This window comes from Eupeodes corollae, chromosome 3, assembly GCF_945859685.1.
Source record: "Eupeodes corollae chromosome 3, idEupCoro1.1, whole genome shotgun sequence".
Taxonomy (NCBI): Eukaryota; Metazoa; Arthropoda; class Insecta; order Diptera; family Syrphidae; genus Eupeodes; species Eupeodes corollae.
Genome location: NC_079149.1, coordinates 133,432,961 through 133,457,438, shown reverse-complemented (window position 1 = coordinate 133,457,438; position 24,478 = coordinate 133,432,961). Strand labels below are relative to the sequence as shown.

General features: G+C 33.7%; 2 protein-coding genes and 1 long non-coding RNA gene across 3 annotated transcripts in view; 1 reads left to right on the top strand and 2 right to left on the bottom strand.

Moving 5' to 3' along the window:
* The window catches only part of LOC129949076 (WW domain-binding protein 4), a 157,799-nt gene that overhangs the window by 62,633 nt on the left and 70,688 nt on the right, over positions 1 to 24,478 (bottom strand). The window lies entirely within an intron of this gene.
* The window catches only part of LOC129949075 (calmodulin-lysine N-methyltransferase), a 125,444-nt gene that overhangs the window by 52,013 nt on the left and 48,953 nt on the right, over positions 1 to 24,478 (bottom strand). The gene's annotated exons all lie outside the window — the stretch shown is intronic.
* On the top strand, positions 7,843 to 12,767 carry LOC129949077 (uncharacterized). The gene is made up of 5 exons (XR_008782001.1): positions 7,843 to 8,949; positions 9,349 to 9,499; positions 9,628 to 9,812; positions 11,365 to 11,530; positions 12,200 to 12,767. It is a non-coding gene; the product is annotated as an uncharacterized LOC129949077 (long non-coding RNA).

Below are 24,478 nucleotides of genomic sequence, written 5' to 3'. Positions count from 1 at the left end.
ATCTCTTTGCCACCGTGTAATAGACGTTCATTGAACTGTCAAATACATTTTCTTGTCACGAGAGGGTATAAGGATTAAGTTATATCTATTTTGGCAGCTTAAGCTGGTTATATTATATGTAAAGTACCAGCAGGCACTTAAATATTGAAGGAGCACAGCGCAGCGCAGCGTAAAGCACAGAATGTCGTATAATGTTCATTGTTATAAAAGCGATCAAAATTAAATGGTAACATTTTTATAGATTATGGAAAAATAGAAACCACACAGATGTGCGTTTAATTTTAGAAAGAAAAGCTGTTTTTTTTTTTTCTTAATGACAACTGGAAGTGCGACTAGACAATATAATGAACAACAGGCTCACGACACTTTAGGGTGTCGTGTGCCAAAAAAGAAATGAGAATCTTATTATGTTTTGTAATCGTTATTGTTTATTGTCGTGCCATTTTTAATAAATGCTTAGATGGCAAAAATATGTCTCAAAAATGTCCTTCAAGTTTAAATATCGTGCTTTCTACAGGGTGTTTTCAGGTTGAAATTGAAGTTTCGTCAAGTTTTGCACTTATCGAAAGTGTTTTTATGACATTGGGAAAAATAATTTCTATTCCTGTCAATTTAATTGAATTTAAATAATTTTACATTTGACGTTAATGTTTCACATAGCAATAAATTTGATTTTTTTTTTTCAAAATTGTCATTTCACTGTTTTGCAGTTTATTTATCTTTCATAATAATTGACATTTATTTTCTGTATTCTGGAGTTGCTCAAAAAGCGGATTTTTGTAGATAGTTTTGGAAACACTTTGTAGCGAAATATTGCATAACTTTGACATTTATCAACTGATTTACTTGACAAGACATAGTTTTTTTTAAAACGTCATCTAAGGTACTACTACATTGCCGACAGACACGATGGAGTGAACAAAAAATCTTAAAAACTAAAGGGTTTTTTTCGGTGTTTTGGTTTTTGAGAGATGTCACTTGATAAATGCTCAGTTTGTTTTGCAACTTTTAAAAGAATGGTCTTGCTTCTGAAATTTGCAAATCGTTCAAATTTATTACCAAAATAATGGTAATGAAATAATTTATTGAATGAAACTTTTGGTGAGAGCATTATCTAGCGTCGTCGTACGTCGGTCGTGGGCCTATGGCGTAACCATTAGACTATTTTTTTTTTTGTTATGTGAAGTCGCAGATAAGCCCGACATGATTGACAACTTGGAAGAAAATATTGGGCGTGTTATTACTGACATATGTACATATAAAAACTGACATACGGCCCCAATTTCTGCTCAAAGCGTTCGAAGATTTGGCCCCTCGGCTGGAATTTAGAAGCCAACCGTGTGCTTTTTTTTTTTTAAATAATGCCAAACCCTTATCATTATAATAAAGATAATTTTTTGGCTAAAACATTAAAGTACATTCTTTCTTCTTGAAAACCACATAATTACAAAACATCCTTTATAATTCCATTGAGATAAAAAATGGCATACCGTATATCTTTTGTATGTTAGTGACATTGTCATAATCTTTGATTGATTTTCGGTTTGATAAATCCTTTAAATGGTTGACTTGACGTTTGACAGGTCGATGTTTAGTGTTAAGGGGGAGTAAGCACAATTGTGAAAACGTTAATTGCAATACAATTATTTTAACTAAATACAATTTTTTTAAGCTGTTTTACAATAAACTCTTAAAAAAATATAAACGTCAAATCGTAAAAGAATTCATTGTTAATTAACAAACACTTTCGACAGTTCAAGAAAATAACTTTCAAAGATTTTTTTTAAGACTTATGGAAAGATATTAAGTTCAAGTTTTGAGTAAAGTAACTACTAATTTTATTGAAGTTAAACATGGCTTTTTTTATACCTATCCAACTTAAATTTGATTGTGTAAATTATAAAATCCTGTTTTGTTTTGTTCAATTCAAACTTTCTAACTAAGTTAAGTGTTGTTGTTATTCATGCTTACGGTATATAAAACCTCCTTCCAACTTATATCTTTAGTTGGTATATATCTTTTCCGTGTCGTCAAAACGTTGAAGCTTCTCATATAAATGACAACAACTATTATGCCAAACAAAAAAAGTGACTTCCAACTGTAAAGCATTTTTGTGGTGGGAAAGTTTATTTTGTTTTATTTGTCTTTTTTATTTCTTTGCAAAACTTTAGAATTGAAAATAATTGATTTGAAGTGCCATCTCCGCAAACCAGACCGATGCGATGACGATGGTGGTTTATAAAAATAGAATAGAAAATAAAAACCCTTTGCGAAGATGAGAAAAATCCAAGTGAACAGCTGAGTCCTGAAAAAAGTCCTTGCAGAATAAAAAAACCTCATACATCATTAAGAAACGTTCATTGCACTGAAACTGAAACTGAAAACTGTGTGTGCATTTTAAAAGGATTTCCTTTTTTTGGTTGAGAGTTTAAAATTCAATTAAAAATGCATAAATTAATCACAAGTCAAATATGTCAACCATCATCAGGCAATGTTGTCCAACATGTCATATACTGCAATACCGACCTTCGTCAGAATTAAAAATCCATTCCGATCACAATACGTCAAAAATGGATTACAGTTGTAAAAAGGTCGTGAATCTTTTAGCCAATTTCAACTGAACACAACACCGGATATCCGCTCTCTTTTTCTCTGTCTCTCTGTTTTATTGTTGGACATTTTTTTACATTTTGTTTTTTCATCGTCCGACAATGTTCAACTTAAATGTCCTGACCACTTCGAAAAGGACATTCTACCCATTTATATAGGTAGAAGGGTGTTTATGTACATATTGTGTTGAGCTATGAGCTATATGAATGTATATGTGATAAATAAGCAATATTTCGAACGCGTTCATCCAAAGCCAATTAAATTGTGTCATTGCGGAAATGGATCTGTTACTTTATTTGTTCATTGATGTTTTTTTTATTTTCTCTTTAATATTATTGTTATTATTATTTGTTATATGGGATTGAATTAATGTCTCCATTTTAACAAGCTTCAATTGGTTTGTTGTTTTATTTTATTTTATTTAACAGAGAAAGAGAGAGAAAAAACAATAAAAACAGCAGGTTTAATATTACACTTTTGTAGGGTAAAATTGATTTAATTGGGAAATAAAATCTGGTTTCAAACGCAGAAACACTCCACATCGATTGATTTATTCAATTCGTGATTCCATTTTGCTCAATATTACTACCCGTCAGAACCTATAATATAAGTTACATTTATAATGGCAAATTATGTGTTCGTTAAGTTTCGTTAAAATATTCAATATTGATTCCAGCTGTTCAGCGCTTTATTGAGTTGACAGCTCAAAGTAGGTAGGAACAATAAATATTGAAAAAAGGTAAAAGAAAAAGGCCAAAAGGCGAAGGAATTTGGATCAATACTAATTATTATTGATTCTTTTTTTTTCGTTAAGTTTTTGGCATTGCTTGAAGGCCATATAAATTTCGTATTTATAAATTTTTTTTTTACAAATAATGGGTTGTGAAAAATAAGTCGAACAATCAACAAACAATACGACGTGCGAAACCCAATAGTTTGCCAATAACATAATAACCTGATTCTCATTTTATATTAATGTGCATAGCAAATATTTTGGCTTACCTTCAGATTCATGTTTGACAGAAGTTGATTTGTTTATCAGCTAATTGCAATAACATAAACCTATCCGGATAGCTTTGAATCGATCGCTGAACGCGACCATTCACTAGAATAACCGAACTATTATTTTAAAAACTGTATTATCGACGTGATGTTCAAATGGTGCATTCAAGAGGACGCAAGCGTCCACAGGTTTTTTTCTCAAATCCAACCTCTGTCTATAAACTCCTACTCTCACCTTCCCCCGGTGAACATCGGGGGGTGCCTAGTACCTCAACTGGAGATTGGGTTCTAACCCCAGTAGAAAGTTGTTGGGGGCAGCAAACGAGAGAGGGGGGAGTGATGTTTCCACTAAGGCACCTCTCCTTATCTAGACGGCAGCGGACGAATTCTTGAGATGGAATCAACGGTGGCGTCTACAGTTCCAGTAAGGTTGAACTACTTAGTGAACACCTAACAGACCACGTGCAGCCGAACAATTAACGGAAGCCTTAAACTGCTGCAAGGCAGATATTACCGCAATTCAAGAAGTGCGATGGGATGGACGGGGCAAACGCAATCTTAAAGACTGCGATATAAACTACGACGACTGCTACCGAGAACAAAGACAGCGTCTATTTGGGTGTGAACTTGTTGTTGGAACTAGACCCAGGAAAAAAGTCTTGAGTTTCAACAGTGTGAGCGAGCGCATCACGACAATCCACATCAAGGCTAAATTCGTCAACATACACTGAAAAAAAAATCGTTTATAATATCAATAAACAGCGTTTATTGACTGGTTTTTCATTGGCTCAATACATTTTTTCTTGATATTACAACAAATTTTGGATTATAAAATTTGTCTTCAATAAACGATTTATTGGCTCAAGTAATCGCCGTTTATTGAACATTGAAATTTTAAAGTCAATTAACTTTTGCTTTTACTAATAAAAGTTTTTATTCTCCCAGTAAACTCATACATTGGGCCAAACAATTTGTTTATAAAAAGACATTTTACACTTTGATAAATACGTTTATTGGCTCAGTAACCTATTTATTAAATGTCAATAAACTTTTTTATTAATATTAGTTGTTTTTTTTATTGTCACAATAAACTCATACATTGCGCCAAGGAACCGTTTGTTGGGACAATAATGTTGACTTTTTTGACATTAATAAACTCGTGTATTGGCACAATAAAAAAAATTATTAAATTTCAATTAACTTTTTTATTGACATAAACAATTTTTTAACTGTCGCAATAACTCATACATTGACCTAACGAACCATTTTGTTGGGAAAATAATTTTGAATATCTTTCTATTTATAAATGCGTTAATTGGCGCAATAAACCATTAATTGAAGTTCAATACACTTTTCATTGATATATTAAAATTTTTTTGTATTGTCACAATGAACTGATACATTGAGCAAATGAACCGTTTATTGGGGCAATAATTTTGACTTTTTTGAAATTGATAAACGCGTTTATTGACGTAATAAATAAAGTTATTAAATTTTAATAAACTTTTTTACTGACATAAACAAATTTTAATTGTCGCAATAAACGTCGCATACGTCCATTGTTAGAAATTTATTGGAAAAAAAGACATCATCTAATATGTACCAACTATAGGTACCACCATAACATTCAACATATTTGGTAGGACACATTTTTCTTGCCCGGTGTCTCCTACGTCCATTTTTGATTGACTTAAACGCATATTTATTATTGTTTACTTAAACGTGACTCATACCTGCAAGATTTTAAATCAAGTTGTATGTGAAGTCGAATTCTGATTATGTAAACCTTTATGTAAAAATACGAAGAAAATTAAAACCATAGACACACCATATATGGTGCCTAGACAGATTTATTTCTATTTCATTTTGTATTTCTTCCTTTCTCTTTCGCACTTCATTGATGCAAGAAAAAACATGCGCTGTGTAATACCGGACAATCTTACAAACGATTTCTTTTTTCACACGTGTCTCTATCTCCATTTCCATCGTTGAACTTAAAAAAAAATGAGAAGAGATCGAGACATGATCCGATGTAATCTTTTTCTATTTATTAAGATAACAAAAATGTAGATAAACTATGCTAAATAACAACAAAACTACTATCGCGTTGTCGAATGTGCCACTTCCGCGTTGGTTGGAGATCCCTAAATCGTTGCCCAATAATTCATAACGTGTGTTTTTACACGATTGAGATTTGTAAGCGTTGATTCTCTTTTGGCCCCTTTGCTTTTACAATGCTGTTGTTTTTAACAGAAGTATAAACTTTGTTCAAATGAAAAGACTACACAAAGCACAACAGGGAAAGATGATACCTATGGGCAAGACCGCACTCAACTTCATCGGAACTTGAACTTGTTTGAGCAATATCGCACTAAGCGGCAACTAAACTTCATAAAACTTCATACAAATCCTTGTGAACCGCAGTTTCGCTGCAGTTCAGTTCCGTCGAGTGCGGTCTAACCTTATATGTCAATCTCCAGTCATTTTGTCTACCACCCTCAACATCTTGCTTAAAAATCGCAAGCTCAGATTGCAAGGTACAAAATCTGATTTTTTGTTAACGAATAGAGCTTATTTTAAAGCGGGGTACACATTATCAAACACGTCAAACAGATTTGCGAAACAGATTTGATACTGTGTAGCTCGGTTTTTTAACATGTTCCGTGCCAATTTGACTAGGGCTGGTCACGAGACAAGAAAAGTCTCGGTTTCGGTCTCACTTGACGAGACGAGACTGCCTTTTTAACATCCGAGACTAGACCTAGACGATACCGAGAGTCTCGTCGGTCTGGGTTGTCTCGGTAGAAAAAAAAAGCTAGTAGATTGAAATATTCAATTTCAATTAAATATTTATTTTCTTCTGCACAATATTCAAACTATATGGGGGATAAACTATATTTTGACGTATTGAGAATATTTTATTGAAATTATCAACCTGAAATCGTATTTTTTCGAGACTAGACCCAGACAAAAAAGGCGATTCTGAGAACGAGACGATCAAATAATCATAAAATGTTGTCATAAATATGAAATCGCGTAAACGCACAATGACACCATTTTCACAATTATGACAAACTGGAAGAAAGATTGAACATGCTCATTCTTTTATGAAGAATTGTCATTATCTGAAACAGTCATAATTTTGTCTTCGTGTAAATGCATGTTACAATTTATCTGTTATCTGGATCTCGTGTCGTGCATTAAATGTTTTTTTTTTTATGATTTATGTATGTTTATGCATAATTTCTTATAATATTACACGACAAACATAAATGAAAATTATTAATCAAAAAAAAGCTCTATCATTCACTTTATTTGTTAATTTCTGGTATCATATTTTCTTAAAATCATTGTTCTGTTCTGTAAATTACTAGGCAAAATATAGAAAACTTCATCTCGCCTCGCTCTCGTATCGTCTCGTTTCCGTGTCGCATTGTGAAAGAGCCTTAGCGAGCATGAACATGCATGAGCACAAAGCACCATTTTGAAGTGATAAACACAAACCCATAAGGAAAAGACAAGACATCAGTGTTACCGCAGGTTTATTTTTAAAAGAATCGAAAATGCTAAAAAAAGGATCATTGAAAAGAAAATTTGAATAATTTAATAACAGTCATATTATTTTTAACTTGTTTTAAAACAAGATCTACGGCGAAACTAGTTTAGTAAAGTTTCAAGTTGCTAGCTTTGAAAAAAATCTGTATTATTCATGAAAGTTTTGAAATTTTAAACCCGAAATATTGAACAAGGGATATCAAAACTTCAGTACCGATTTTTTCAAAACTTGAACCACGGAAACCTCTATGGAACTAGTTTTGCCGTAAGACTTGGTTTGAATCAATTCAATAATATGACTGTCATTTACATGAATTAAATGTGATTTATTGAGTTTTATAGACTAATTTTTTTTAATGAACTTATTTTTTCCGCCTTTAGCAATCATCTTACTATAAACCTGCGGCAACACAGGAACCGAATGTAAATGTAAGCCATTTGCTTTTTTTGCCATTCCTCCTTTATCCAAAGAAAGAGTTTATTTTTAGCAATATAAATTACAGTTTTCACATAAAATTTAGTACAGTAGGTACCTTTTTTTAATAGTTTTAAATAATATAATTTATTGGCCCAAAAAACAGTTTATTGACCCAAAAAATATTTAATCCTGCCAATAAAGGTTCCTATATTCAAAGAAGAACCATTTATTTTCCCAACAAAGTGTTTTTTGACCCAATAATATCGTTATTGTTCCTATACAATCTGTTTTGTCTCAATAAACTATTTCTTGGTCCAATAAACCATATATGTATATAAAGCCTCATAAATTTCTCCCTGTGCCATAGCGTTAGGCGTTAAAAGAATTTAATTCTTCATTCTGTGTTCTGCCATCGTCGAGAGCTGAGCTCCTCCATCAGTCGCGTCAGTGTGTGTTTCTAATTGAATTGAAAAAAAATTGTAAATTTATTGTGTGCTGGACTGCTGAAAAAACGTATGCAGGTGAGTGAAAAATATATATTGTACATAAAGGTAAAAAAATAAGTTATCATTTGACCACGTTTTGTGTCTTAAAAACCATATATTTTTGTCAAAATTTCTCGTGGTACCTACCAGCCAAGTGTGAATTTTTTTTGTGGCGTCACATAACACGATTCTACCAAAAGGCATTTGAGTACAAAAAAGTATATTCAGCCCTATCACGAATTCCATCGTAATCGGAATCTTGTTACGAATACCTAAAAAACGATCCAACTCCATCGTTTTAAAAAACTTTTTATGAATCCCGAAAAAAAACTATCGCCGAATCTGTTATTAGTGGCAATTTGTATGGGATTTTCTACTACGATAGATTCTAAGATCCATTTTTTAGGGATTCGTAACAAGATTCTGATTACGATGGAATTCGTGATAGGGCTGATTGCCTTAAGAAGTTATCATTTTTAAAAGCCATATATTTTTATCAACATTTCTCGTGGTACCTACCAGTCACGTGTAAATTTTGTTGTGTGATATCCACCGACGCTGTATACCGTCTTAATTATAGTTTGTTTTTCAAGACCTTCAGAAAAATGTTCTAATGGTGAGAAGACGGTAGTATTCGCTATTTCACTGTATCCACTCACAAAAAAAATAATCGAAAAGATTTATAAATCCAAAAATGTAATAATTTTGTTTTTATTTCTCAAAAAACACATTTAGGCAATTGAAGATCTACTAAACAGAAATAAAAAAAAAAACTATATCTATCATTGAACTGACCTCCTCCTATTAGTTGTGCGTACAACTTAAACATCTGTTTTGGAAAACTTATCGTGTCTGTGACTGCTGTCATATTTTATCCAGGTGAGTACGAAAAACTATATTGTAAAGGTACAAAATAAGTTATCATTTCAGAACGTTTTGTCAATTATACATTTATTTTTGTCAATTTCTTTAAATCTTAAAAATAAAATTCAACTCTTGAATTCTATTTTAATCGCTACTATTTTAAAATTACGTTTGTTGAATCTTTTGCAATACAAAATTCGTATGATGACAAATTGCAAGTTTTTGCAAAAGTATAAGTACAAATTTTCAAAACGTACCGCAAAATATGTAGCGCTTTAATTACAAACAAAATTTGAGTAAGATCAATCATGTTAAGATAATCGTAAATGGTGGCGTCATATATCTAATACATATGTATTAGGTATATGACAACACGATTTAATTTTTATTTTTAACAACTTTTACACTTTACAGGAATTTTATCGAACGAGCAAACGTGGTAAGATTTACAATAAATATTGTAATTTAAAATTCACGTTCAAGGCGATAAACGAGCCTCAAAGTATCAGACAATCTATAAAGACGTGTGGGAAAAGGGGAGTTCGAGAAGAGATTCCAGAGTTAAGTAAGTTTAAAACAATTATGTATGAAAATTCAAGTAATTTTTTTCTAATTTACGAGCTTTTTTGTATATGCTTCTTATTTCCATGAGTTGCGTATTTAAAATAAAATATTTCTATATTTTTTTATCAGTTGCAGAAGAAAACGCCGAACAATGCTTGCGGTCATTAAAATGTGATAATCTTTCCTCGGAAGAAATTGATAGATGTTGGATGGCAAGTTCCTAATACAGGCTCTTGGAAATACAAAATTCCGAATCAACATCAGACGTATTTAAAAAATGGCCACAATACAAGCAACCATCTGGCTTTCGCTTTGTAAGTATTTTTGAAACAATTATATGAACCAGTTACTAAGAATGTAATAATTCTTTGCACAGTAACTTCAATTAAGATATACACCCATCAAATCCGTCATGTCTACCTACCTGTTCAAGTAATTCGTTAGCATTCCCGAATAGCACAAAATTCGATTTGCAACAAGAAATTTGTAGTATTTGTGTTCTATTAAAAAAAAAACAAAAGCCATTATAAATCAGTTGTGTTTTTGTACACGAATAAATATTTGTAACTTTGTCATTCGAAATGCTTTAAATAGCTTATACAAGAGTTAAAACTTGTTCTTGATGGTGTTGTTAGGTCGAATGTAACTCAATCGTTTAAAATACCTTTATTATATTTCTATTTTCATATCTTCCAACTTAGATGTTTATACAGCTTTTATGCAAAAATCCTTCAAATAATTAAGTTACTTAATTACAATGTAAATTGTATAGCTATTCGATAGAATCTAATAACGTTTTAACAAAGACTAACGGCAATAAGTTTTACTTTACAACATTTCATTAAAAGATCATTTAATTGAATAGATAGATAGATAGATAAGTTCTTTATTTTTTCAATTTTCTTATAAGTACATAATATTTCATAGTAAAAGATATACAAAGCATGGCTTTATAAGCCGTCTGCCGGAAATAAACTAATTAAATAAAAAACAAACAAAAAATACAACATTTTAGTAAAAAGAGTGAATATTTCACAAAAATAAATTTCATAGTTAAAAATATGTAAATATAAATATTAAAGAAAACAAATTTTTAAATTATTATTTTCATAATGTGACTTTTAGTTTAGTCAAAACAAAAAAAAACTAAAGAATCACTTTAACATCTTGTTACAACTCAAAACAAATTCAAACACTCGTTTCGATATTTTCTTACATGTGAGACATAGCGTATAAGAGTAAGAGGCTTCCACGATCTCCGTTTAGTACACCGACATACCTCTTGGGAATTGTGGTACAACAATATGCGTAGGTATACGCATACGTTAGAGTTTGTTTTCTATTAGAGAGTTAAATTAACCACCATTTACATTTACCCCAGCGCCTAGGTTAGGTCAAAAGAGTAGAACAATCATACTGGAAGGGGTTCAATACACCCCCGTTTTTTCTCAAAAAATGGCTGAAAGCAGAAGCAACACTATTGGAAAACAATGTTAGCACCTAAAATATTCTCTTATAGCTTATTTTAAAGCCAGAAGCCCAACACTTTAAAAAAAGAATTAGCTCCAAAGATCCTATTTCTACTAGGTAATGAGAAGAATATTCTTTTTTTAAAGTTTTGAGTATGGAAATTAAATTTTCAAAAACTTTCAATTAAAATAACTTTTTTTTTTAAACGTATGTTCAACTATGGGTTTGTGGTTTTCAGTAGTCATGCTTCTGCTTTAAGCCATTTTCTGAGAAAATTACCCCTCCCATCTTAACGGGAATACACCAGATTTGACGCATATGTGGTTGTATATAGTTACTGTACTAACTAACTAATAATGATATTATAACTTATAATGATATTACAAATTTTTAAAGGTGGACATGGACTTTGGCTATTTGCACAAGAACTGCTCTTCACTTTTAGTCACTTGGGAAGAACTTCATGAGAAAATAGTAGACTTTCTGTGCATCGAAGACCACATCAAAGAAAAATCCATAAAGCAGACTCTCATAAAAATGAAATCGATGAATCCATCCGATAGTAAGTTACAATATTTGCTCAAAATAAAACTTTATTTCCTTAAGAAAATAATTATTTGCTTTATACCATTAAACTTTTCGTTTATCTATTAACAAACTCAGATTAAGATAAATTAAAAAACTAATGCTTGTAGTGTCGATTTGTCTTGCTTAAAAGTTTGTCTATATGAATCAATTTTTACCAAATTTGGGTACTATTTTTCGTAGACTTTATTTTTTTATAAAAAAACGGACTGTTGGATTTTTATAAAAAATTACTGAATATGGAAGCCAATATTTGTAATTTTTGAAAAGCTACTTGAGTCGAAAGTACATTTTTACGAAGTTTTAGTATTGTCTTTTTTTAAGATTTTATTTTGTGTAAAAAAAACTGTCAATTCGATTTTTTTCAAAATTTTATCGAAGTATGAACGGACGGATATCTATTATTATGTTTCAATAAATTGGAGTAAAAATTCTCATTTTAGTATTTGACTTTAAATTGATCAAAGATTCAAGCATTAAATATTGAAAAAAAGCTAGAGAGTGACGAACATCTCTGGTACATTACTTGTCAAATCACTCGTTTTTATACATGGTTTACTTATTTTTGATACGATATAACTTTAAGCAAATATCTTTCTAACACAGTTTAAGTATAGTTTGGCATTTTCTTTATTGTCTTTTACAGATTGACGAGATGCTACAATTATGTGGTCACTTCATGGGTACTATATTCCCAGCCAAAAATCTGTGCGAAAAGACAGATTTGGAAAGAAAAGCACCACTAAGTATACGATCAAGGACTCCCAGGAATCATTTCTTTACATTGGGCGAAATACACAGGTGGTTGAAGAACATATCGGATTTTTGAACCAGAGATCAGAAAGTGTTCAGCCCTTCATATATGTCCTTGGAGAAGATGTATTGAACTTTCAAGAGATATACGTCTACTTTGACGGTGTTAAATTTCCATTTGTATCATTTTCTAGGGCAGTAGACATTTGCTTCAAAATATTTTTTTTATTTAATTTAAAGTTTCCTACTGCATCCTCTAGTTTTTGGAATTTTATTGAATCCTTATATTTTAGCAGTAAAAAAAATCAATGTTCAAAGACTCATATATTGCTCAACGCAATAAAACCAATAAATGTATGTGACTAAAAATATGTTTTTTACTTTCATATTTTCAGAAAAGAAAACGTATTGGACGTTGCTATAAGAAATTCACTTGGATATATTTTAGAAAACGTATTAGACTTTTCTCGAAAAATTACTTGGCCGTATACAAGAAAACGTATTGGACGTTTCTATAGTAAAGGAAAACAATTTTGGAAATTTAAGAAATTATTTCATTGGCTCAACAAATAATTTAGCTTGAGTCAAAGAAATAATTTATTGGCTCAAGAAACAAATATTTCCAAATCAATAAACTATTTCATTGGCTCAACAAATAATTTTGCTTGAGTCAAAGAAATAATTTATTGGCTCAAGAAACAAGTATTTCTAAATCAATAAACTATTTAATTGGCTCAACAAATAATTTTGCTTGAGTCAAACAAATAATTACTGGCTCAAGTAACAAATATTTTCAAATCAATAAACTATTTAATTGGCTTAACAAATAATTTTACTTGAGTCAAACAATTAATTTATTGGCTCAAGAAACAAATATGTCCAAATCAATAAACTATTTTATTGGTTCAACAAATAATTTTATTTGAGTCAAACAAATAATTTATTGGCTCAAGAAACAAATATGTCCAAATCAATAAACTATTTTATTGGCTCAACAAATAATTTTGCTTGAGTCAAACAAATAATTTATTGGCTCAAGAAACAACTATTTCCAAATCAATAAACTATTTCATTGGCTCAACAAATAATATTTTTTGAGTCAAATAAATAATTTATTGGCTCAAGAAACAACTATTTCCAAATCAATAAACTATTTCATTGGCTCAACAAATAATTTTGCTTTAGTCAAAGAAATAATTTATTGGCTCAAAAAACAAATATATCCAAATCAATAAACTACTTTATTGGCTCAGCAAACAGGTTTATTGGCTCAAAAAACAAGGTTGCTTGAGTCACTAAAATATTTTATTGGCCCAACAAACAAAGGTAAATAAATTTATAAACTGGATCAATAAACTTTTGCTTGAGCCAATCTGCGTTTATTGAGCCAATAGACAGCCTTTCTTGGCCCAATTAACCTGTTTGTTGGACAAATATTGATTAACTTTTTTATTGGCCCAATAAACTTTTTTATTGTATTTACGTACCTTTTTGGTTCAGTGTAAGCCTTATATGCGCGCATGCTCCGACAGAGGAGAAATATGAAGACATCAAAGACATATTCTTCGAGCTCTTGGACAAGACATATGAGCAGTGCCCTGGCTATGACATTAAAATTGTCTTAGAAGATTTTAATGCCAAGCTAGGAAGAGAAGACATGTTTGGTGGCATGACACCACCTCCGACAACGGATTCAGGCTGATCGATTTCGCTGCGGGTCGAAACGTCATGGTAGCCAGTACGCGTTTTCCACATCTCAACATTCACAAAGGAACTGGGAGTTATCCAGATCAATCCACCGTCAACCAGATTGACCACATTGCGATCGACGCACGACACTTCTCCAGTATACAGGATATCCGAACATTCCGAGAGGCCAACATTGACTCGGACCACTACCTCGTTGTAGCCAAGGTACGGCTACGGATATTCCGTTCCAAGCCAAAACAAGGAAGAACTGTGAGAAGTTTCGACGTTAGACGGCTACAGTCGCAAGCGACTGCAATGTCTTTTTCTGATCAAGTCACTGTAACCTCTTAAGGAGTCCTATGCTGCCTGCATTAAGCATTGAAAACCAGTGGCAACATTGCCTTGCAGCCCTCAGCGATGCCGCCTCTGAAGTGCTAGGTTTCACACGGCCACAACAGCGAAACCCCTTGTTTGACGACGAACGGCGCTGCACAGAAGAACCAGAGCTGTTCGCGAGATCTACGAGCAGAAGAGGAGAGAGGAACACCGGCTTCTTAGATGGAAAAAGGGAGCACGAGAAGCGCGCGATCGAGGAGATAGAGGGATGTCACAAAAGGAATGAGGTTAGTTAATTTTACCAAAAGGTAAAAAAACCTCCCAAGGGTACCAGCCACGAACCGAAGCCTGTAAAGACGATCAGGGGAACATTGTAGTAGAACCGCAGTCGATGCTGAGAATATGAAAAGATCATTTCTCCAAATTATATAACGGCGATGACGAACCGAATTCGGCTGTAAGGGAGATAGAACCACTCAACCTCGGCGACGCAGGTCAACAATTCCGCCTAACCAACCTCGACGAAGTGAAGATAGCTACATCTAATATGAAGTCAAATAAAGCTGCGGCATCGCTGAAGAACTATTCAAAGCAGCAGGCGGAGCATGCACCAACTCATCTGCAAAATATGGTCGGAAGAAAGCATGCCCGATGAGTGGAATCTCAGCATAGTGTGCCCGATACATAAGAAAGGGGACCCTCTAAACTGCGCCAACTACTGCCGTATTATGTGAACGTCAGTGTGGCTTCAGACCAGGAAAGTCCACTATTGAATAAATATTCACACTACTGCAGATCTTGGAAAAAACCCAGGAATTTCAAATCAATACCCACCATCTCTTTATCGATTTTAAAGCCGCGTATTACAACATCCATAGGGAAGAGCTCTACAGAGCAATGTCTAGTCTTGGCATTCCTGTCAAACTTATCCGTTTGTGCAAAATGACGATGGAGAATGCACGCTTCTCTATCAAGGTCGGGAAAGATCTCAACGATGCATTTGATGTAAAAAAGGTTTTAGACAAGGCGATGCACTGTCATGCTACTTCTTGAACATCATCCTGGAGAGAATTGTGCAAAACTCAACCGTCAACACTAGGGGCACAATCTTCTAAAGGTCCATCCAATTACTCGGATACGCAGACGATATTGACATAATTGGAAGATAAAAACGTGATGTCAGTGGAGAGTTTTTGAGCATTACGACGGAAGCGAAGAAGATGGGTTTAGTGGTCAATGAGGGCAAGACCAAGTTTATGCTGTCATCAAAAAAGGACACTGAACAACGACGTCTTGGACAAAACGTCACCATGGACAGCTATAACTTCGAGGTAGTTAAGGACTTTGTCTACCTAGGCACCGCTATTAACACAGACAACGACACCAGCGCTGAAATCAAAGGAAGAATAACTCTTGCAAATCGCTGCTTCTTTGGGATTAGAAGGCAAATGAGCAGTAAAGTCCTCTCTCGAGCATCTAAAATCACCATCTATAAGACACTCATCATCCCGGTTCTCATTTATGGCGCTGAGGCCTGGACCCTGTCAAAGAAAGATGAGAGCGTCTTAGGATGCTTCGAGAGAAAAATTCTTCGAGTGATTCTTGGTCCCGTACGCATAGATGGAGAATGGAGGAGAAGATATAACGACCAACTGTACAGCGACACTGACCTAGTTAGCAGAATTAAAGTCCAAAGGTTTAGATGGCTGGGTCATGTAGAGCGAATGGATATCAACGCTCCAGCCCGGAAGGTCTTCGAATCCAATCCCGAGGAGCTCTACAGAGCGCAGTAGAGGAAGACCGCAAATCAGGTGGCGCACTTAGGTGGTAGAGGACCTCAACCAACTTGGCGTGCGCAACTGGTGACAGCTACCTAGGGGACGAGCTGGCTGGAAACGCATGTTGGTTGAGGCCCAGGCCCGCCCCGGACTGTAGCGCCACCTTAAGTAAGTAAGTTAGTATTGTCGACGTACTTCATCGATCGAGTTTATATTTGGTTCAATTAAATTTACACATAAAGGACGCCACACTAACAATTGATCAGTGCTTCATTTAATTTAAGTCTCCAATGGAGAGACATTTCATTTTATAAACAAAATGTTAATGCGGCTCCAAAATTCTAGAAGAGTTTAGTAGAAACCTGGACCATCAGCCTGTGACCTGCTCTCCTAGCATTTTGTGAAAGCAAATTTAACAGGTCTCACCAAAGTGTGCGAAAGGATTCCACACCAACGAACTGTGTGACGGTTGGCCCACGTATTGGTTGACTAAGGTCATAAAGGCATGAAGACGATACCCATGCCCAACAATGTGTGCAGGAAAGTCACACCATCTGTAACTTAGTATGGCCGAGAGCCCATCATAAAGTATTAACGATAGAAAATCACTCCAAGAATATCTTAATAACTTTTATTTTAATTATAGGCTTGGCTACCGACTTTCTTCAACACGACAGAAGTAGTTTTTTCTCAACCAAAATCTAGCGCGTGTAGGTACTCGGTAATGGGAGAAATTCCACACGATTTTTCCAGAAAGTCTTGGCTGGAATGGGCTCGAAAGTGAAAAGCCAAACTCACTCTCACTACTGGGTGATCGAATCACCTCTTTAAAGAGATCGCGTGCGATGTAAGATACCTGGCTTCTCGGTCGCACACCCTAATCTTATATATGGAGGAAGTTGCGGGACCGAGACAGATCGATCACCACGCAAAAGATCCGAGAGGATTGCCGGAAGGCAAGTAGCCGGAAGAGTCAAGCTAGCCATGATGCTGGCCACTTTTTGGATTGCGCCCAATGCCTTTTGACGAAAGAAAAACTGAGTGAAGGAATTTTTTTTCTTTAAGTTTTTATTAAGTTTAAGATTTTGTTTTGTTCTACCGTGGAGAAAAATTGTTGAGGAAGGACTACGATAGCTGTTGGAGGAAGTCAAAAAGAAACTTAGTATAGTGTTTTCTGTTGTTTCTAAGAATATTGTTTTTCCTGGTGTTCTTCATTTGTTTCGAATTCGTCCTTTTGACCTTCGAGTCGATGTATTAATTTCCCGATATTAAGGGACGCGTTAACCGCCTTTGATTCTTTTTCTTATCGACATAATTTTCTTCGAGTGATCTCTTTTATCGGTTTTGTTATTATATCCATCATTTTCTTTTGCAAAATATTTATCGAGATTTGTATCTTTCTCTTTTATAAAAGTTCCTGGTTTTTAATCCCGGCTTCGGCCAAGGTTTTCCAGGCAAAAAAACATATTTTAAATTTCCTTTCTGGAAAATAAAACCTTTTCTTTTATTTCGTAAGTTTATTTGAAGACATATTTTTCAGCTGCTGGTGTTGTTAAACTTACAGTAAAAAGTTTCCTGTCGCCCACGAAAATCAATACAAATTGGAGAAATTCACCTCGTCGTATTTCGATACCATTTCGATATCAATTTTATTGATCACCTTGATTGATAAAATACTCACCTCATCGAAACCCCCCTTTAAGCTGAGCTACCGTGCTGGCAATACTTTTATTGCTACCTGTGGTGAATTCTTTCAAGTGTTTGTCATATCGACTGACGTTTCTCGTAAAGTGTCATAATAACTCTCGCGTCAAATCGGCGGCGGTGTGCAATTTCGATTTTGTTTAATCTTAATTTAATTTAAAAAAAAAGGAATTTAATTCGCGTTCGATCTTCGACAATATTGGATTCGAAAATCCAATATTGTTTAAAATAATCGTAATTATATTCAGTCCGTCGGATCAGTATTTAGGTGGAAAAATTTACAACAATATATAATCAAGTATCACGTAGTGTAGCACATTTTCCATTCGTGGATTTTATTTATTATTCAACAATTGTATTGATTTAAAATACTATATTTAATGTATCCTCCAAATTAATACCAATATATGTCCGTTAATTCCATTGAAATAAACAAATTGACAAGTCCAATTGAACAAATTAAAATATTTAAATGTGGTAATTTATTGTGAAAATCTGTTGAGAAGATTTTAAATTGAATATGATAATAAACTACATCAACCATATCAATTGAAAGTTTCAATAAAATGTACTCAATTGGGATTTCGGAAGTCGCAAAAATAACTATAACTCTATGTCAATCAATTTATTATTTAAAACATATTCCCAAAAACAAAAAATCAACCCCTAAGGATTTTAAAATCGAATAAAAATTCCTGATATGTAGGATTATAAGTTGCCTTCGTATGAGGTAGTCGAATGTGTTTAACAAAACTGTCAAGGATAAAAAATAAACTCTTTGTTGGAAGCATGCTGCCAAAGGCAATGTACGAGAAGGTATATTCCTGTTTTCTTTTTGCAATTTAAAAATATCTAAAGGAAATTCATATCCCATTTTCTTTTGTTTTTACCTTTTTCTTTTATATTAAAGGTACACATGAATGCTTTTTTGTAATGTATAGAATTGTAAGCTAAACCTACGTCATTTTTAAGGAAAGTGAAACCTGTTGAGATAGGAATAAGGGAGATTTTTAGCAAATTGTTACATGACGATTTATAAAACTTTCCCCTTTTTTAATTTACATAAATTGAGATTTCTTTCACTTAAATCCTCTGTCCAATTTGTTCATATTAATATAGTCGATAATGTAGTGCTCATACATTGTACTCGGTCAAGCGGAGATAGAAAATACTCAGTTATATTTGTATTACAAATTAATTAAGGTAAAAGTAATGTAAACACACCCTTACACAGATTTCCTTTTGGCAAATAATGAAATCCATGATGATTTGACTATTTTGATCCTTAAACATTCATCTCAAAAATTGAGAACTTAGGATATATTTTGGATTATCTTAGCCTACAGTCAATACTTGGATACAATTTTTTTGCTTTGTAAATATTATTTATTAAACTGAATTGACGTCATTCAAGTGAGAGAAAGATTTATATTTTTGTTGGCAAAATAACTTCTTTGGTCGAAGCTAATCAACTGAATACACATAATCAAATCGATTTTGCCGATAGTGATGATTTTGTTCTTTTATCTTTTATGTACCTTAACCCACGAAAGAAGATTCGTATTACATACATTGAACTTAAGGGCCAAAGGCTACCATCGCACTGTGGGGCTGTTGCATTGGCGAGAGCGGCGAGAAGTCATGTTTCTTATGTGTGACAAACTTCAATAAAAATAACTGTTATATTAACTGATAATATGTCTCACATGATATAGGATTTTTTGTTCAATTAGCTGTTCTATCACTGTACTGCTCGGCATCAAAGTTGAAAGTTTAGCTTAAATAGTGATCTGTGCTAAATACATCAAAAAAGTTGCATTTATTATTAAAGTGAAAATTAATTGTTTATACAACTTTTTTTGCAAAGATTTTGTTAAACCAGGTATGTTCTTTGAATAACATTAGTTTTTACTCGATTATCAAATAAAATTAAAAAGAAAATGTAATATGAACAATAGAAAGTCGTTTTATTTTTTAAATAACGGTAATTTTTTATTAGGCAAACATTAAAACAAAATTTAAAGTGTTTTTCTTAGTTTAATCTTTTTATTTTTCGGGACTGAATTTAAAAGTAAAAAATGTTTGCCTAAAATATTTTTTTTAAATTTTTTTGTGTTTATAAGTATGGTTCTCTTAACTCACTTCAATCGTATTTAAGGTCTCAACATGGATTTTTTCTCCTGCAAAAAGCAGGAACTCTGCGAAATCTTTTTTAATAGTAAATTTAAGAGTATTGACAAAAAGTTTGAAGATATTGAGACATTCTTAATATCAAAGACAAATTGCTCTGAAAATCACGTGTCAGATCTAAAAAAAGAATTAGTTAGATTTAAATTTGATCTTAAATCTAAGTGGAAGAAAAGCCACAGTACGAGGACAGTGTTTGATAACAAAGAATCACACTGGCTTCGTCAAAACATTAAATTTAAAATGTATTCACTACCCCCTGGACGCCCTCAGACTAGTTTTGATCTTTTGAGTAAGCGAAGAAAACGCGAAAGAGTAGCTGATCTTCGAGATAAATCTGCAGAAGAGCTTGTTTTCGCTGCTCAAATGAATTTTAGAGCTGCAGGTGACAAAAAAACTGCAGAATTTCTGGAACAAACCCTGTGTCCACCTACCACCTCAAAGAGTTCGACAGTTATGCTCACTTCTGGTCAAGCTTTGTCAATGCTTATAGAAGCAAAACTTTCTCGTGATCAATACGACACGATCAGAAAATATGTCACGCATGATGTTTTGCCTTCTTATAAAGCTGTGCAAAAAGAAAAAATAAAATGTTATCCAGAAAATCTTACTGTGAATGAAGTAACAGCTGAAGTTTCAATCCAAAGCTTGCTTAATCACACTGTTGAAAGAATTTCTGCATCACAAAAAGATGTGTTTAATAATGCCAGCTGTAATGAACTTTTGCTCTATTCTAAAGTGGGTTTTGATGGTAGCTCCGGCCATAGTGAATACCACCAAAGGTTTACGAACACAACTGATGCAGATGACAAGTTTGTATTTATAACTTGTTTGGTACCACTAAAGTTATCGAGCACATCAAACGTATTTTGGAAAAATCCTTGCCCTTCTTCTCCTAGGTACTGCAGGCCCATAAAAATAACTTTCGAAAAGGAAACAGATACATTAATCAACAGAGAGAACGCATCTGTTCAATCGCAGTTAAATGAACTCGTACCAACAAAAGTTATTATTGAAAATAGAGAGTACATTGTCAAACACCAGTTGATATTTTCAATGCTTGATGGCAAACTATGTAATAGTCTGAGTGGTGTTCGCTCTGCTCAGAGATGTTATCTTTGTCAGGCAACATCCAAGGAGTTCAATAGCATTGAAAAAATGGTTTCACTTCCGATCTCACATGAATTTCTAACATTTGGAATATCCGTTCTTCATGCATGGATAAGAATGTTCGAATGCCTGCTTCACGTTGCCTATAAACTACCGGTAAAAGAATGGCGTAGATCGAAAGCGACAGAAGATTGTGTGGCCAAAAACAAAGTTAGAATTCAAGAGGCATTTGAAAAGGAATTAGGGTTAAAACTTGATCGGCCCAAACCAGGATATGGCAATACGAACACAGGAAATGTAGCTAGGCGTTTTTTTAAAAACTATATTATATCAAGTGGAATAACTGGTATAGATGTTAATCTGATAAAAAAATTTCATATAATTTTGCAGTGCTTATCGAGTGGATATATTATAGATGTTAACAAATTTAAAATATATTGTTTAGAAACTGCGAAGTTGTTTGTATTGCTGTATCCTTGGTTCTATATGAGCACTTCAGTTCATAAAATTTTGATTCATTGACATGAAATAGTTTCTGAAAGTGTATTGCCCATTGGAGAATTAAGTGAAGAAGCGTTAGAAGCCCGGAATAAGGATTTCAAGATGTACAGAGAGCATTTCAGTCGAAAAACATCAAGACAAGATACATTAACAGACATTATGAACCGAATGTTAATATCTTCTGATCCTTTCATTACCAACCAGAGAATTAGAAAACCGATAAAAAAAATTCCATTTGATTCTGAAGCTATCGAAATGTTTTTGCAGCCTGATTTAAACAACCAGCCGCAAACTGAAATTGTCGACTATTTTTCGGACTCAGAATAATCATAAATACACACAAAATTTATTTAAAACCCCAAACAAAGGTAATCGCTATGTTTTTATGTGTATTATATATAATATTTTTTTTATCTTATTTTTTTTTTAGATATTAAAATCTGCTTTATCTTAAATCAAAATGATGCTGTACAAATGCTCTCAAAACTTCAACTTTATATAACTTTGACCCAAAAATTATGTAAGAATGTTTTAAATTAGTTTTTAACTTTAATTTAAATTAAACACATCAAAAACTTTTCGAAAAATATATTTTAGTTTAATCTACAAAAAACATTTACAATTATCGCCGTTCGTAAGGTGCTTCTGCCCCACTGTGCATCGTAACAAGTTCGTTTTGTAATAAAATAACAATATAAAATGAAATCTTATACTTAAAGCGTACCAATTTTTGTAAGTAAAACGAAAATACAGACTTTCGAGAGGCTTAATTCTTTAGGCTAATTGACCTACATTTATACATCCGAAAAATGTTTTTTTTTAGCTGAAAAGTTTAGGCTTCAATTTTGAACAAAAATTAATTTATTCGGATTAATGTTGAATAATTATCAATCTTCCGTTCAGATCAGGTGTATGACAGATTAGATGTGTTCATATTTTGGAGTTCATTTTAAATGGAGAACTTTTTCGAACCAACTGGAAATCGAACTCAAATATTGAGGAACGTTGAGGATTTCTTGGCAGTAGTCGGGCACATTTCGGTTTTGATGTTTACTTATGTTTTCGTTGCTACGTTTTAATTATTTTGATTTTTATTTTGTAATTATTATCGCCAACTTATGGTGATTTGATTTCTTTTTTTTTCTCTGAATATTTACACATCATATCTTTGAACACGACTAAATTCAAAATTCATAATGACGTTTAATTCAATTTAAACGTATACATTGAAAAGTTTACCGATAGCGTTTAACAAAGTTGCTAACATACTTAGCACTCCTATACTTCCTAAACCGTATACAAAACCCAAAACCCAGTGCAACTCGAGGAACCAAAAACTATCGGAAGGCGCTCTTCTTAGGAACCGCTTCAAAACAGCCTCTCACATTCTTGCCAAGATTGCCAAATATTAAGAGGCCGGAGTGATTCATGAGAATAGATAAAATAAAGTACCAGAAGATTGTTGATGAATACAACAACCTTCTGGCCAGCCGAGGAAAGACCGTTAAGCGAAATAGATCTCAGGTAGAGATCTGCCCGTCTCAGAAAAGAGCAAGCTTGACGACCGGACAAAGCCAGGGAAAGCACCATTTTCTGGAGCAGCGCAACTGCGTACTTTTAGTGAGGTTGTCAGGGATGACCTCCAAGTAGCAGTTGTGGATAAGCTCTCTACAAACAGCAAAGGTCTGCTGAACGTGTGGAACTCTATCGAGGGCAAGCTCTCTGAGATGGTGTTTTCATACACTCTATCAAACAGTGAGGAGGGCCCCTACCCTAGTTTTGACTCTGGCGAGATGCTCAGGGGGTACAGGTTTTCTATGGATTTCCTTAGTGAAAGCATTGCTATGGTTAGCAATTACTGGGAGGGCTTGAAGCTTAAGCTTATCCCAGCTAAGGACATCCCTAGACAACCAAAGGCTCTCATTTGGTTGCCGCTCATGAGCATAAGGCCAAGCGGACAGGATCTGATCCGCGATCTTCAGAGGCAAAATCCGCTGGTCCCCATTCACGATTGGGCTGTAGTAAAGGCAGAAGACCAGCGCCTCTTACCTTCTGCGGATTAGCGAGGAATGTTTAGGGGCTCTCGAAAAGGTCGAGTACAAACTAAGTTTTGGCATAAGGAATGCCAAAATTAAAATTCTGCAGAGTCGGGGAACAGACACCGACAAAGCTTATGACAACGTCGAAGTTGGCCATGTTGTTAAGCACTCTAAATGTGCTTCAGATAATCTGAGAGTTTTCCTTAGGGAGCAAAACTTCGACATTGGCGTTATCTAAGAACCGTGGATAAACGGCCTCAAGGTGCGAGGCCTCCAAGACAAGCAATACGACCTCTTTTATAAAACCGCAGATCAAGAGCAAGGTAATCCCAGAACTTGTATTTTAGCTAAGAAACATTTAAAAGGTTTTTTATGTCTAAATTTTATTTACTAAAATCAAAAAGGGAAACCTTCTGATCGGAGGCATTGCAAATGCTCGGCATACCCTTTGGGGAAGTTCTGAGATCAACGAACGAGGTGAGTCACTTTTTGAATTTATTATTGAACATAATATGACCATTTGTAACAGAGGCAATACTGCTTTTACTTTCGTCTTTCCGAGCTCGGAAAATTATGATGGATGGGAGGGTGTGCTTGATGTTACTTTAGTAAACAACCGTAATTTTTTTTAGATCTTCTACCAATCGACCTTTTTATTAAATACATAGTTTCCTGCGGTGCTATTAGGCTGAAGGAATCAAACAGCTGGATGTCAAAACCTTATGGTCACAGCAGCACAACGAAATTGATTACCTTAGATATTATCTCGGTAGACACTGACTACTACACTCCTACTTTGAGTCTTAGTAAGGAATTTAAGGTTATTTT